Raw genomic sequence first — 16,483 nt, forward strand, 5'->3', positions numbered from 1 at the left:
GGCGCTTCTTTCCAAAATAACAAATATATTTGGTTGTGGAGTGGTTGTATAGTATATATATTTATACTAGGTAGGGGATTGCAATCTAGGATTTGGCAATTTTTATCATGGGTGAAGATTAACATTGTTGTATCATAAATGTAGGATTTGTTGATCTTCACTATTTGTTTGATAGAAATATGTGATTATAGAGAGTGATGACAATAAAATTTGATATGTAGATGGGAGGGCATGTAACATGCATTATCCAAGTACTATATCACATAGCTATAGTATTAGCCACTCAATTATATCCTACTTATTTAAAATCCTATGTTGGATATATTGAAGAATCATCAAAGAGATATTTCAAGATCTTCTCCGTCACTTTATGGTGGTTAAAATTTCAATTGAGGACAAGTGTGGCAGTGTGCTTATTTAACAGCAAGAAATTAATAGCATGATTTGCATGTACAACTAATTATCACAACTAATAAATGAGATGAATGACATCAAGAAAATTTTCCCCTAGAGTAGGGTACAAAAAGAAGCCTTAATATTAATCTTACCATTTTTTTGTGTAGTCGTGATGTAGCCAGTTAAAACATAACCAATATAAAAAAGAATTATCAAAAAATAAACACAACTCAAGATAAATTGTTCTTCATTATTCTTCTGCATCTCCAACCATTCTTCCATTACAATGAAAAAGTCCCTATTTGAAACAATCACCAAAATTTCGTTTTTGGGCAAACTTTTACAAAATCCGAAAATTGTCATTTATGGAAATTTTCGTACCTATCCTAAAAATCACAAAATCTTCTAGAAATATAAAAAACATTCCTACGACACAAAAAACCAACTTTCTAATCTTATAAAGATTACGAGCTCAAAATTAACTAAAAAACTAACTTTCTAAAAAATCGAAAAAGAAAGTAAAAGCCAGTTTTGAGGCCTTAGATGAATAAATTTGGCCCTGAAAATTTGAATCAACTCCTTGAAGTCCACATAAAATTTCAGCCCAATCGGATAAGCGAGTCAAAAGTTATGACCCCGCGAAGTCCCTACATCAAGTTGTCCTCTCAATATTAATGTACAAAGTCTTTCCATTACCTAAGCTTTCTTATAAGTGGCGTAAAATTTTGATCACATTTAGTTTCAATTGTACATTGTTGGGTTTTTTGAACAAGTCCAATTTTGAGTAGGAGGTCTTACAAAAGATATTATGCATCAGTTTTTACCAAAAATATTTTCACTATGTAAATCATCATGTTGCTGTATGAATGGTATTTATGTTTCCATTTTATAGTTTTTATAATTATTTTAATTTTTTTAAAACATAATCATCCTCTCAATATTAGTATATGAAGTTGCTCCATTATCTAACCTTTCTTATAACAGTTATTAAATCTTTAACACTTTTAGTTCAATTGTGAATTGTTGTTGTTCAAAATATAAAGAACGAAGATTTATTAGTGATTATGATTTGTGCGATATTGTGGGATGTCAAGGAGGAGGATCTATTAATTAGAAACGTCACATTGAAAGGTCGCCCTCTTCATTTGAAACGTCACACTGAATGATAATCAAGCTCTATTAAACATGGCTTGGGTTGAGTAAGGAAAGTAGCAGAAGTAGCAATTTACTATAGCTATATTGCATAAATAATGATGGAAATTGGAGTTTGGCGAAACCTACCCGATGAAATTGCGTTGAATATCATAGCAAGGCTGCTCCCAAGAAGAAGCCTTGTTACATTGAGGACTGTGTGGAAAGCATGGAACGAGATGCTGTCCTCATATGCTTCCATTCAGAGAATATATCCAAACATAAACCTTTCTTACACATCAGGTTTTTTATTTCAATTTGGTAAGATTGAGTTTGCTGAGATACATTCATGGGTGATGGAAGGAAGAGGAGATTTTTACAAAGTCGGTAAATATTCTTATATGATAGAAGTAGCATGCAACACCATGTTCTGTTTGCATCATGGTCATTACTTCTACATTTGCGACGAAAAGAGCAGGTCCTTGAAACGCCTCCCTTACCATCGCGATGTTAGTGAACCGATTGTAAGAGCATACGATCCTTCCGCCGATAAATTCATTATGCTGGCGGGCAATTCCCTAAATTACTTTCACGTCTGGGATTCATCAACGGGTTACTGGCGGAAATGTCAGGAATTTAACAAACAAATTAGAGTCTCGGGACAAGGAGTTTACTACAGAGGAAGATTTTACTGGTTGAATGAATTTTCACCTAATGGAGGGGTTGTAGAATTTAACCTTTCCGATAATCGTTCGACAAAACTTCCACCTCCACATGATGCAGTTTACAGACATTCAGATAAAAATAATAGGGTGTATTGGTGTTTAGGTGGGAGTGATTTTGGTCAGCTAATTTTGGTTGATAGGGAGTACGGGTTCATGTGGAAATTAGAGAACGGTGAAGAAAACATAAATGCCAAGTGTTGGTGTCGAGTAGATATTTGTTTGCCTAGAGAAATTATGCTTATTTCAGTTAACAACAGTGGATGGATTGTGGTGGTTGGTGGAGAAGGAATTAATGTATATGATGGAAGCAAAAGACTGGTAAGAAAATTTCCAATGGATGAAATTGATCCGGAACTTGGGATGAACATAATGAAACTGAAAGATCGTAGATTATTTGACTTGTTGTCGTTTTACGCACCCTTATTGCCTTTTGAGTGTACCTACGTATGGTGGCCTGGTAACATAAGTTTCAGACTTAAGTAAGTTTCTACATCAAATCTCAGCACTTAATGATGTACACTGAAGTTCGAATGTTGTATGAAAGTAAGATAGGGGTATGTTACCATGGGGTTCACATAATTTATATAACGATTTTGTCCTACAATTGATTTTCAATTCAGTCCATTTTGGTTTTTTATTTTCTTAATCATGCTACTTACATGTGCTATTTATTTTTGTTCATGATCGAAAAAAAACTAGACATAATGAATTCAAAGTATGATTTCTATAGCTTTTATTTTTCCCCTATGTTTGTATAGGAAGACAAGTATGATGTTGGTTATGAAGTATCTCATGTAATAATTTACCAACGTAATGCATAAAACAAACATAGATAATTATCAAAAGAAATACGTATAAATAATATATATCATGAAGATTGAGAATAATATGTCTCAGATGGTCATGATTGATTGATTTAAATAAGGTTTAGAAGTTATTATAATTAATTTTAGTAAGTGTGTAATGTGGCATGGAAGGAAACGTGAGCTTAATGGCTTCAAAAAGGACTAAATCAAGATTTCCATTGTTAGGTCTTGACAAGTTATAAAATATATAACCTTTAACAATTCTTTAAATTTGAGATGTTAAAATAATTTTTGGCATTATATTTAATAATGAAACAAATATTTTTTGATTTTAAATAAACTTTACATGATATCATGGACAAGAGAAAATATAAAATTGGTATAGACAACCACAACCATAATTCAATGGTATAGATAGATAGATCCATCAAAATGAACCAATTCTTTTTTAATTATAGATATATTCATATTGTTTTGATTATATTAGTAGGGAGAAGACCCTAACCGAAAAGAGAGATACAACATTACAACATTAAGCATACAGCAACCGTAAAACAACTGGCAGTAAGAAACTAGTTTTAGTTAAAAATGATAAAAAAAATTCATGCCCCAGAAACTATTTCTACGAATACTAGTATCATTCCTATTGCTAATTACAAAATTTATCATAGTAATTATTGCCATAAACCATACTACTAATGTTGTTACCAGCATTATCCTTATCAACCTTTAGCGAACCAGTCTTAGCATAATTAATTAAGATTAAGTATTTCAAGGTGGGAATGTAGGCCCCAAAATACCACCAATTGCAAAACATAACAAAAAAGGACAAACTGAGGAAGGAAAATGACCGTTAGTCCTTCTTGATCAGGCTCCAATCCCACTCGAGCTTGCCTAAGTTTTGCATCCATCTCTCCTGCTGATCTTCTTCCTCATCATCGGTGATCTCCCTTGCACCCTTCTTGGCCTTCTTCTTCCTAAATTTCTTCAATCAACCTTGACCAGACACTGTGCTCGAGACCACATTCTTCATTACCCCATCTTTGATAGTGCAAAGGGCATTGAAAGCATCACACAAATGTTTCACCATCCTGTCCTATTCCTCATAGTTCTTCTCTAGCATGGACACTTTTTCCTTCATTTCAATCAATTAATCCTCCAAGTTGTTGTTAGCCTCTTGGGTCGGCCTCATAAGTGAACACAACACCATTCCTCATCCTCGAAGGTATCAAGGCTATTGGTATTTTTGAAAGGAGACTCATGATTTCTTTTTGACTTGTTGTTCTCTTCTTCTCCTTCCTCTTCTTCTTCCGAGTCCTCATTGAGGCTTTCAATTGGTTTCTCTTCCTCCACCTGGACATCTCCATCCTCAAATTTGCCCTTTGAGTCTTCCTCATCTTCCAGATCATAAATTTCATTAAGGCTAGTATTAGTCCCGTTCTCTTCACTCTGGATGGACTTTTTCCTTTCTTTAGCTCAGAGCCTAGCAGACCTTTTTTCCCCTAAGCTTCTCTAAATTTTTTCCTTCTCCATTTCCTTCTCACCTTCATCTTTGAAATTGTATATCTCCGGGTCGATGGTAATGCTCTTTCCTACCGACTCACTACCAGACCTCAATGCTTTTCTTAGGGTGTTTCTTGGCATTTCAATTTTCCTCTTATCAAGGGTTAAGTCCAACAAGGCCATCTCAAGGGAATTCTTTTCCAAAGTCACAATAGGGCTTTTAACCATTTTTTAACTGGTCAAGATGGGTTAGGCACATCCTTAGGCTTCTAAGAGGTTAAACTAGGGTTTTTTTAAGGGTTTTCTTGCAACTACCACTACTACCAAAGGTCGAAGAACTACAGCTCGTGGTGGGGTATGGTCCATTGCATATTTGTACATTATGTAAATTAAACCCTGGTGTAAATTTAGGTTTGCCCCATTTTGAATATAGGCACTAAGGGATGAAAAATAAAAAGAACAACATACTGATTTTAATATGGTAGCTTATGTGGTTCAGAATGGGGAAATGGTAGCCATGGAAAGTGGGATAAAAAAATCTAAGGTAAAATATTTCATTACATGATAACTGACCATAGGGAAAGGCTTGGTAAGGGCCAAACGATCAATACCCATTTTGAAATGAAATCGGTTTTTCACCTTTCTCAAAGAATCTCTTCATGCAACCTCTATAATCTCACATGCTCTTCTTCTCAACTTTCTCTCCTTCATTATGTAAGCCTATCACCTCCATAATCTACTCTGGTGACATAGTAAAGGTGATTCTTCCAACTGGAACCATACCATTCTGCCAAGAATTGTAAACCCTAGCCGAGAGCTCCTTATTGTAGCCTTCATGGTCAGGAAAAAAATAGTGAAACCTGCCATTTGAAAGAGATCCCATAGCTCTTTTTTATCTCTCAACTCCACACATTTACTCGATATAGTATGTTTTAGAGGGCTCCCCATCTTAACACAGGAAAGAGCAGAACTATATCGGACTCTATGAAAGTGACTGAGTAGAAGGAGAACTTTGGCTTCTTTTGGAAGGGATGAATTTAAAAATGCATTTCCTGATATCACTCAAATGGTATTTTTCACATGTGCGACACCTAGGGTAATCATTTCTTGTAAAGACAATGTAAAAATCACTCTTTTTCCTATTTGTGGAAAAGGAAAAATGACTCCTTTTCACATCCCTTCTAATTAATACCTTATCTTTCCAAATGTAAGCATAGTCATCATATGTCATCATCTGTCATCATCATTCTTTTATCAAGAATGTTGCTACCTAGGTCATTAGCCATGTAGGCCATCCAAGTGTACAAGCGACCCCAATCATCTAGGCGCTAATTCATCACCTTGTAAGCCCTCCACCTACGTGCACCCAATAGACAATTCAAAATCTTTGAGGCGTAGGCATAAAACATATTAAAATATCTCAGTCCAATGGTTCAGTAGTCCAACTTCCCGTCTTCATTTTTATGATTCCTCTTTCCTGCATGAGGATTTTCTTTAGCTCTTTAGAGCTATTCTCAAGCTTGAAGACCTGCCAATCCGACACATGAAGAATTTGATTGGCAATGAGGTCAACTGACCTATTGCCTTCTCTATAGAGATCTTGTATTATGATGTCTTCAAACAATTCCACCAGCCATTTATATTTATGTACTATCTCTCTAATCTCCCATGGAGGAGAGATGTCTTTATTGAGGCAGTCAATAATAAGTTTGGAATCTCCTTCTATAATTATATTCCTTCTAGTGATATTATATGGTCTCTGAATACCTATCCAGACCGCCCAAGCTTTTGCCTTATTGTTAGTAGTTGTCCCTAGACCTAAGCCAAACCCAACTAACATGAAACCTTCATGATCACGAATTAAGCCTCAGACTCCAGAGATCCCAGGAGTGCCTTTAGAACCACCATCAAAGTTACACTTATCCATCCTATTTCAAGAGGTTTCCATAAATAGGAATTTCTTAGGATCATTCTTTGGCAATTAACATTGAAAAAGTTGTGTCGAATTACGCAAACCTATGTTAGTCGAAGAAACTAGTATATTCCACATTAATATTTTTCTTAATATGTTTTATGATGATGATGGCTAGGATTTTATTGCTTCTCTTCTCTTCTCTGAATATCTCGTTGTTCCATTATTTCCAGAATTGGATGAGAGTAAGGGGATAACTACTTTGCCTCAAGGAAATATTTGAAAGAATTAAGTTGTACCCAATTAATGTTAAGATTCTTCCACATTTCTTCCCATATGTCCCGAGAAAAGTTGCAATGTAAAAAAATGTGTTCAATGCTTTCCAAGTCCATATAACATATTTAACACCTATTGATCAGAGAAAAATCCCTTTCTTTAGGTTGTCAATAGTAATAATTCGACCATGAGAGGTTTCCCACCAAAAATAGTTCATTTTTTGGGATTAGCCCCTTGATCCAAATTGCCTTCCATATTAAATCTTTGTCATTATTTTCCTCCAAGAGGTGCTAGATAGAATTAACAGTGAAACTCCCTAACACGATCCTTTTCCATATCCATTCATCCTCCCCACATAGGAGTGTAAAGAGAATAGTTAGGAAGCATGGAAGTGAGGTCGGTTGCTTCCTTCAAGATTAACCTTCTAGTGGTGGGCTGAACTTTTGGTTCAGAGGAAACAATTATTCTCAAATCAATCTATGAAGCATGTCCCATATTCCAAGTTATGAAATAATGCACATTTCCCCCACAATGACAATTTAGGAACTTGTTGATATTCTTCAAATGTGGGAGGGAATCCAAATATTGTCCAAGCATCCAAGTGTCTTTCTAGAACTCAGTCTTTCTTCCATTTCCTATAATCATCTTGCCATTTCTTTTGATATCATGTCTTGTTTTAGCCACACTATTCCAAATGGTGGAACCCATGGGTAGCTTCTCTTGATTGTTGAATTTTTCCCCATTGTTACTCGGGAAGTATTTGGCTTTCAAAGTTTCAGTACAATCTTTTTGTTCCTTAGTTAATTGCCAACCTATTTTATAAATAAGAGCTTTATTAAAAGTTTTAATCTTTCTATTTCCCAATCCATCATAATTCGAAGGTTTGAACACTTTATCCCAAGAGACGAAGGAAAGTCTTCTCTTTTCTTCCATACCTGACAATAAGAACCTCGTTTGGATCCTTTCAATTTTTTCAGCAACCACCCCAAGTATCTTGAATAGAGAGGTAATAAATGGACATATTTTGAAGGCAAGATTTAACAAGTTGTATCTTGCCTGCCAAGTTGAGATGTTTTCTTTCCACCCAGCTAACTTCTTTTGAAATCTCTCGAGCAAGTCATTCCATAAATTTAGATTAGGACATTTGGAGACAAGATGCAACCCAAGATAAGATTATGGGAGGGTGTCAATTTGGTAACCAAGAATGGAGGATATTTTGGCTTGGACGGTGGGTTTGACATTTAAAAATAAAAGTTTTCTCTTAACAAAGTTTATGTGTTGGCCTAAGATGATAGCATATCTATCCAAGGTCTTTTCTATTGCTTTTCCTTAGAGACAAAACCTTCACCACAGATGATGGTATCATCAACAAATTGTTTATGGGTGGTAGGGTTTAGGGATGAAGCATCTCTAAAACCTTTTAAATCACCCTCACATCTAAGCTTTTCAATTTTTCTCCCTAACACTTCAGCAACCATGATTCATATTTTTACCCTCTTTGAAATCCAAATTATAAATATTCACATAAATATCCAATATCTGATGTAACTCAAGGGAATATTCAAAGTTAACCTTAATAAAATATGGAATTAGACTAATGATCTAAATTAACATACAATAAAAAATTCACAAATACTATGCACCATAGATCCATCAAAAAACCTAATTCACTACATCATCAATGCAATAGAACTTTATCTAATATTGAATATAGAAATGGTGTAAACCACTTAGAACCAAAAAAAAGAACATAAAATGAGTGTTTGCTTCTATTAATTTTAAAATAGCTTAGTCTCAACAGTCCATGCTCAACAACTTTTTACAGTGCCTCTTATATAAACAAGAATAACAAAACCTAGAGCACAACGTCTAAAATAATAAGAAATGCCAACGTCTAAAATAATAAGAAATGCCAACTTTTGTAGACAAGAATAATTAAATATACATCTAAACAACAAGAGACGCAAAGCATCAAGTTCCTGCCAATGTGTGGTAAGTTGGAGTAGATGAAAATAGAGAGGAAGAAATATCTAAAATAAATTTTAAAATTAAATCTAAATTAAAAATTGAAACTAAATTAACTAAATGTAAATTCAAAATATATCAAAATCTAAATATTTAAAAAGTTCAATAATAATGTTTAGTTAATAAATAATTAAATTAAAAAAGAAGTAAATTCTTTTATTTATCTTCATTATAGTTATAATGTAAATCTAAATTGGAAATAATGAACAAGGTTAGAGTTATTATTTATTTTAAATATTTTTTCTTGTAATAGAATAAAAAAACTCAGCAGAACTTTAGATGAGGTAACCGCATCCATGCTCTATACCATTTTCATGAAACTGCAGAAAACCAGTGCCATAATAATTAATTACCACTGCCGTAGTTTAAGGCGATGGTAAGGGTAAAATGCCTTAATGAATGAATGTGTACTGCGTGGAAAATATTAATTCGTCTTGTCCTTATCTTAAGAATTTTTTAAATTATTTGACTGCTTTGGTTGTATAAGCAGCAGGTTTTCATTTATTTAATGTACAAAAATAAGATTTTTTTGTTTGGAAAATTCAATTTTCTATCTATTATTTTTTATATGATCCAATGAGAATGAAGAAAAATGATATTTTTATAATTACATAAAATATAAAATAAATATGAATTATAGACTTGTTTAAAGTTTTTAAATCTGATTGGTCAGCTGAAAAAAAAAAATGACCCAGATGAATACATAAGTATCCTACCTGGAACAGAAACTAACAACTAACAAGGGTTAGAGTCAAGATGCTGCAGAGAAAACAGAAGGTAACAGATGCACCAAAAGTCAGGTGTGCATCAATATATGCTTATGGCTACTCAATTTCTGCAACAAAAACTTTAGTGAAACATTTGCGACTTTGTGGAGAATATAAAGCTTGTGGAAATTCTATGTGCATAACACTATATAGACCTTCGATTTTAACTCGAGGAACTTAAAGTTTTAATTTAAGCTTGTACAAACTAGGGCTACACTAATATACATTAAACCGATGTACTATATAGTTCAATATTTAAATATTCATGATAAAACCTCACTAGTTAAACTAGGGCTACACTAATATACATTAAACCGATGTACTATATGGTACAATATTTAAATATTCATGATAAAACCTCATTAGTTAGGACCTTTGTTTGGACTATATAAAATGGAACTTATTTTAAGGAAAAATTTATGATTTTGAATTAAAGTAATTTTATAGTGATGTTGTAAAAATAGATTCTTTTTAAAAAACATAAAATTTTAATTTAAATAAAGAGGTTACTTTGATCAAAATAATGTCTATTTGAAATTTAATAGTTTTCAATGGTGGTATATAAATAAATTTTATGATTTATTACTTCACAAAATTTTTAGAGGAGTTCACCATCTTATTATGTTTTCAAGAGAGTATAGCTCAAGTCGGGTGTTGATGGATTTGAGTGAATATTATGATTGAAACTAACAATTTTGAAATGAATTGTCTAGATATGACATTATTTATCTAAAACGGTATCTTCATTTAGCGAAGAAGGAATGGTAATTGTTTCAAATTAAGATATGATTGTAGATGTAAATTAAATGGTTATGGCTAGAAAAGATTTATTCAAGATTGTAACAAAACTTTGATTATACCTTGAAGGGAACAAGTGATTAATATCATGTTATCCTTATTATGAGTGAAATTATTAATGCACCCTATTATATATATGTGTCTATCATATACCTAATATATTTTAAATGGCATATTTACTTGTGAAATATATAAAACTATTATATACCAAGAATAAATATGAAATTACATATATTGCTATGAGGTAATGTTTACATAATCACCTTGAAAGGCATACTAATGAACTCATAAGTAAATATCCGTATAAGAATATGGTCGAATGACTACTCCACTTATGCTTCCATTTACTCTAATAATATGCTAATTCTGAAATTATAATTTCAAAGTTAGCAACATCTAATGAACAAGAGTATTGAAGTCAAGTGTTGTTTGTCTACAAATATTGAAAGCCTTGTTAAAATTGCTATTTTAAGGCTAGGATAAAAATCTAATTACAATGAAAGAGACCTATAACAATGCTATAGAAACATATAGATAATAATAAGTTGATTACATTGTTTGGATCCTTAAATGACTTAAATAAATATGAAATGGCTTTTTATAGGTAACCACAAGAATGATCCACATGAATGGTAGGTTTGTACTAGAAAGATCCAATAAAATTGTATTTAAATCTGATTTCCATCCATAGATATGATTGTAATAAACATTTTTAAGTATTTTGACACTTCTATTTTGGAATCTCTAGTCTATTTAATATTTATTGTTTTGTCGCAAAGGTTAGTTGCCATTATTGTCTTTATTAATATATTACCTAAACACTGTAGATTGTTTATTCTCTTTTTTAAAAGTTTGTCCCATACAAAGCATTGAAACACCATATTGAAAAGTGTTGTCACACTCAATGCTAATCAAGATTTATTTAATATGACTTTGTCTGACTAGGAAAAATCCTAGAAGTAGCTATTTATAATAGCTTAGGGTAGGTCCCCATGTAGCTTCTTAGCTTATTTTTGCTAGGAGCTATTGAACAACTTTTTGAGAAATAATTTGTGGAGCTATTGGCCTCGTTGAAAGTAGAATTGCTTCCTATTTTTAAGCAATCCACTTAAATAGTGTTTTTAATTAAAAAAATTAGTTATATTTGTTGCGAATAAAATTTAAGACATGTCTTTGCAAATAAGGAGACGAAAAAAGTGCTAAAGCCACATGTCATTTTTCCCCAGATGAAGTTGTTGCTTATTTTGAAACCCCCCTATTTCAAAGCTTAGGGAAAGACCCCATGCAACTACTTAGTTTATTTTGGCTAGCAATCACCACTCAGGTGGCAAATAAAGAAAGGAAATAAATTTATGAAGAAATCTGGCATTTTTTTCATTAAGCAGTTGCTAATTATTTTTAGCCCCCAATTATTTTTCATAGCCTATTTATGTTTCCTAAAAAATAGATTCTCCCAAAAATAGGAAAGATTCTATATTATGGTTTTTTCATAATTTAAATTCTCCATGCAAACATATTACTATTTAAATTTAAACAAAAATTAAACTTAAGAAACAACATGGGAACATGATTTTATTTTCAATTTTTAAGAAGCGATTGCTCCACGAAAATAGGTAAGGATTCCAATTTATCCTTTTCCCCTAATTAAAAATTTACATAGGAACACTCCAGCTACTTAAATTGAAGAAAAAAATGTACATAAGCAGTCACATGAGGACATGGGGTTAAGTCTAAAAATGAAGACAAAAGTTAGAGTTTGGTGAAAACTATCGAATGAATTTGTGTTGAATATCATACCAAAGCTACTCCCAAGTGACTCACGATCATCCATAGTCAAAGACAATCCTTATCAACCAAAAAGAAAGTGTTTAAATTTCAATTTTCTAATGTTTTGATAAATTATATTGTAGAAGAATAAACACAATTTTTTAGATAAAAATATTTTATTAAATAATTGGCCTCTTATGAATGTTGCAAAATTTTGACATGATACATAGTGTAGGAGAAAATTCTTAAATTTAAAATTTAAAGTTGTCATTCAAGGCATAGTTTTCTTAGAGTTTTGATTGATTAAGGGGAAAAACTGGTTTTACAGGGATCAGAAACCCAAAGTATAAAGAGAAAAATAAATTAGAAACAACTGAGACTCTGACACCAAAAAGACACAAAACAACCTAACAAAATTGGAGAATCTTGCTTAATTCATTGTTCTTCGTAATGACCTCTTTAGTGATCAACAAAACTTTCTTACTAACACTATCAACAAGGGTCATACCCTTATATTTGCTATGAAGAAGAGTCGCATGACCCGGCTGGGGGACGTCAATATCCTCCATCACATCCTCCACACAATCCAAAGGATTTCAAGGAATATTTCTTGTCCCTCCATCAGTAACCTTAGTAATCTTACCCGTATTCATATTGCCCAAAGAGAAAATATCCTCGGAAGTGAAATGTAACACTTCAACCTACTCATTCAGCTTGTAGAGACCTTTATTAGCATTATGCATAGTCGCCTTACTAATCGCCACCATCGAAGTCAAACTCTGTTTGAATTTGTGACTATCCTCCTCCAAAGATTTGATTCAGCTCTCATGGTCCTTCTCAAAGTGATCCAAATCACCCTTCATCTTATCAACCCTTCCCCTTAGGTAATTGAGCTCCTGAATAATCCAAGAAAATAAAGAGTTTTGATGCTCTTTAAAGTTACATACGTAAATATTGGAGACTGTGGCATCGAGGACAGAGGAACCCACTTCCTTTAGCATAGCCCTACCCCAATCAACAAGCATGTTGAAATTGACATCTTGTTACATCACTTGCCCACTAGAATCCATATGTATCACCTTCCTCCTTTTCACCAACACTTTAAAAGTATTAACCATTGGGAACCCATAAATCTTTGACTTGATTTTTATGCTAGCAAAAGAGGTCCTACCCACCTTATTCCCGTTCACATCACTACTAGGGTCCACAAAATTAGGAATAAAATCAAGGTCATCTTATAGTTATTACTTTATGACAACTTATTTAATTCTCGTGAAATGAAGTATTTGAAAATATAGTCACTCAAGTTATGTTGACTATCTCTTTCTAATTTGAGCCCCTATTTGTATGGAGTGGGAACTCAAATGACACACATTTTTGGTAGTTTAAAAAGTACAGAACAATAATGCCAATTTAACACTAAATGCATTTTATAGAAGGGGTGTTATGGTTTTAAATATGTTTTGGCATAGCCCTTTGGGTTACCAAGAATCTTGGTTTAAGGTAATTTTGACAAAGACATTTTTTAGAAAGTGGTGGTTTTGAGGAGAATGGTATAGCTTTTTTAGAATAGGTTCAAAACTCATGTTATACTAGTCTTAGAAGAGATACTATAGATAAAAGTGATTTTTTTGAATCCATTGTTGAATATTCACAAGTTTCTCTTAAAGATATTGCATATTGAAGGTAGAGAAGATTCTTTGCAACTCACTGCTATCAAAGAAATTTGATTTCTAGAATGTGAAGATCGAGATACATTTTCATAGGAAGATTTCATACCTAAAGGTTTCAAGAATTTCATGGCAAAATTGTTCAGAGGTTGCTGATTTTATTTTTGAGTTGTTGATTTAATTTATTTGTAGATTTGAGATATTTTTGGTAGTAAGGTGCATGGAATGTAAAGTTATTTTGGCTTGTAATGTAAAACTTATTTTTAAATTTATTTAATTCAATTTTGTATCTAATTTTTAGAATGTAATTGAACCCCATATGAATGTATATCAATGTAGTTCTATTTATGAATATTTGAATATAATTTTAGTTATTCAATATTTGAATATAGCTTTTGGAGATTTTGAGTGAAAAACAAGAGACTAGTCTTCAAATTTTTTGAGTTATTTTTAGAGTTAGTTTGTATTATGTTGCACATTTGAGATTAAAGTATGTGTTTATTTTTTCTATGCATCAATGCTATCATAGGGAATGTTCCTAATTGTGTACATAGATTAACTAAACTAGAGGCAATTTGAACTATAACCTGAGGGTTGGATTATATGATAGATTCTTCCATGTTTATATGCAACATTTAAAAATGACAACATAGAGGATTTGAGGATCTTAAGCTCCTAAGGTTGTAAATAGATCACCAAAGCAGGTAGTTTACAATAATATCTATCAATATTAAAGTATGATTTTCTAAATGGATCATTGAGTGTGAAGCACTTTATGTTTTGAAATTAGTGTCTCACACTTGCATTTATATAATGTTACTATTTATAGTAATTTTTTGTTTGAACATAAAGTGGTCTAAAATTTTCTTGGCTTGATAAGCATGCCTATAATTTTTTGTTGGAAGATCATGTCTATATTTGAAGATATTGAAGTTTCCATTTTTAAAAGTTTTGAACGAAAGTTTCAAAGTCAAATTTGAGGGCTTTAGAGGATTTAACATGGCTCAAAAGTGTTTGTAACCAATTTATATAGTTATAGATTAATAGAGCACATCACAAGCTTTTTGGAACTTCTAGTTATTTGTTAATTAGATATCCAAATTAAAATTTATGGCTTGGAAAATATGTGTCTCCTGAAATAGGAAATATGAAAATGTATCAAACACATAAATGTGATTATATGATGAAAGAATAAGTATCCAATATATTATTGAGAGGGGGGGGGGGGGGGGGTGAATCAGTAAACTGAAAAACTGATATAAACTCCCAAACTCAAAATAAACTTATCAACAAAATAACTCTGTCAAGATAATATGTCAAAGATTGCCAACATCAACTGGTTTGACTATTATCAACTTAACTAGTAAATAACTTCAATCAAAATGCTTAATCAAATATCAACATATTCAACTCTTCATTCTTCCAGTTATTATGCCTTAATCAAATCAATAAATAAGATTGTAACCATGAAAACATTCACCACTTGACACAAATATTATACGTGGAAACCCCAAATAGGTAAAAACCATAGTGAGATGAGACTCACAAGGATAGCTATCTGAACTCTTCTGAAGTTCACCCTGTTAGGAGCCAATCCTGTTAAAGCTTTAACAACAAGTCCTGTTAAGAACTGATTCTGTTAGGAATTACTCGATTAGGGGATTTACAAATATGCCTTGATGAAAAGAACAATACCTTGTTAGGAGTAACCTCAGTAGAGGGTTTGAGAATCCAAACTAATGGATCACCTTGTGAGAGGATTTAGAAAGTAACCAAGCTTGTTAGAGCTTACCTGGTTAGGGGATTTTAATTTTTGTTGTGATTTTTCTAAAAACAACAGGTTTTTCTTGATCCGTCTGAATAGCACTATATCTACTTGATCAGATCCTTCTTAAGATTCAATATGCCTTTACACAACACTTTAGATCCATTCTCCAGTTAGGAAACCTCACACTCAAATGTTTTTTGCCAACTTTTCCAAATTTTCCAACACCAAAATAAAACAACATCATCGACCTTAAAAACAAATAAACTAGGTCGGTAACACAACAAAAAACCCAATTCTCATCATTGAGATTACAAACAAGTCATTGAAATCTTGACCGTTATAAAGCATAACAATATATTCACATTTAACAAGAAAATTCCAACCGCTCCATGATCATTGCTTGATCAGACTTGTAACTCATCACGCGCTATGCATTTGATGCAATCCACTTTGCTCCTTCCCAAGGCAATCAAACACGCCTAAATAAATTGAACTTATCTTCATACAATGACCACATGTGTCACCATCATTATCGCTCAACATCAGATCTTAAACCACCAAACTTTGATCAGTTAGGGTTTAACAAAAACAACTGGTAGGGTTTACCAGTTACATAACATACAAAGGTTTAACCTTATACACTGGTTCAACTTACAAACTACCATATCGGTTTTACAATATCTTCCTCAAATTTTATCACATTGGTTACAAGACAAAAGAAATAACAATAATAACATGAACAATATCATGAATACCCTTCACCAGTTCAATTGACATCAATGACAACATATCATTAATGCAATCTATATGAAAAATGCCAACAAAATGAATTGTAAAAGAGAGTTACATTTATTGATATGTGTTTAGACACATTGTGGGGCATCTAGGATTGGACCTAAGAAGGATTATACTTCTTTGGGTGGTTTTGGCCAATGCTTT

The sequence above is a fragment of the Cryptomeria japonica genome, chromosome 7 (genome assembly GCF_030272615.1).
Source record: "Cryptomeria japonica chromosome 7, Sugi_1.0, whole genome shotgun sequence".
Classification (NCBI taxonomy): Eukaryota; Viridiplantae; Streptophyta; class Pinopsida; order Cupressales; family Cupressaceae; genus Cryptomeria; species Cryptomeria japonica.